Source organism: Malania oleifera, chromosome 11, assembly GCF_029873635.1.
Source record: "Malania oleifera isolate guangnan ecotype guangnan chromosome 11, ASM2987363v1, whole genome shotgun sequence".
Lineage (NCBI taxonomy): Eukaryota > Viridiplantae > Streptophyta > Magnoliopsida > Santalales > Ximeniaceae > Malania > Malania oleifera.
The window spans coordinates 6183039-6184146 of record NC_080427.1 but is presented as its reverse complement, the minus strand read 5'-3'; the positions used below and the strand labels follow the sequence as shown (position 1 = coordinate 6184146).

The 1108-nt window shown below is 41.5% G+C and overlaps 1 non-coding gene across 1 annotated transcript; it reads right to left on the bottom strand.

Moving 5' to 3' along the window:
• Positions 1–713: 713 nt before the first annotated feature.
• On the bottom strand, positions 714–819 carry LOC131143569 (small nucleolar RNA R71). The gene has a single exon (XR_009133554.1). It is a non-coding gene; the product is annotated as a small nucleolar RNA R71 (small nucleolar RNA).
• Positions 820–1108: the final 289 nt, after the last annotated feature.

The following is a 1108-nucleotide window of genomic DNA, read 5'->3' as shown; positions in this document are numbered from 1 at the left end:
CAAATTTTGGCACCATTGCCGGGGACTAGTTTACGATTATTAGCCAATTTATATTTTAGCGTATTATTGCTTCGTTTTTCTTTGTTTTCTTTTAGTTTGTTTTTGTTTTAGATACTAAAGTTTTGATTCTTTGTGCTTAACTTGTGTATGCTATTTTTGCATTCTTTGGATCCCGAGCTAGTTCCAATAGACCCCGAGATTGAGAGATCCCGTAGGTCTCTTAGGAAACCCACCTCAAATCCTGAGTCTGTTGAGTTGTCCAATCTTAAAGTGATGGCCAAATGTCCACCAGTTCCCGCTGACCAAATCCCAAAGCCTCAAGTTCACCACTTACTTGTGGTGGGAGAGCAACCACCTGGACCTCTTAGGGATAACTTTGTACCTAACACACACCTCACTGTCATGCATCCGGTTCTCGGATGTTAAAGCAGCATAATTCGAGATAAAGACTTCTATCATCTCGATGCTATCCACCTTTTATGGGAATTCTTCTAAAAATCCTTAACAACATCTGGATGAATTTCTCAAGATCTGTTCCATCATCCGCATCCATAATTTTAATGATGATGCCCTTCACCTAAGGCTTTTCCCATTTTCTCTGAAGGATAAGACCAAATATTGGCTGACATCCTTAAAGCCAAATTCGATGACCACCTGGGCCACTATGCAGCATGAGTTCTTAAAAAAGTACTTCCCAATTGGGAAGACTAACCAGCTATGAAGGGCAATCACTAGTTTCTCTCAGTTGGATGGGGAACTATTTTTAAAGACATGGGAGCGCTTTAGGGACTTACTACATAAATGCCCACATCATCAAGTCCCTAAAAGGCAATTAGTTTAGACCTTCTATGAAGGGTTGGCTGAACAAGATAGATCGATGGAAGATGCACCATGTGGAGGTACTTTCCTCACTAAACATGAGAATAGGGCCTAGGTTCTCTTCAAAAACCTCGCCAAAAATTCTCAACAGCATGTAGTAGCTGCTCGTAGACCATCCCAACCTTCCACTTACAAACATAAAGGATTTTACGAGTTGGCTGCAGGCCATGAACTTGGGCCCACCTTGCACCCAATAATTCAAAAGCTAGATAGGTTCTTGTCCTCAGGA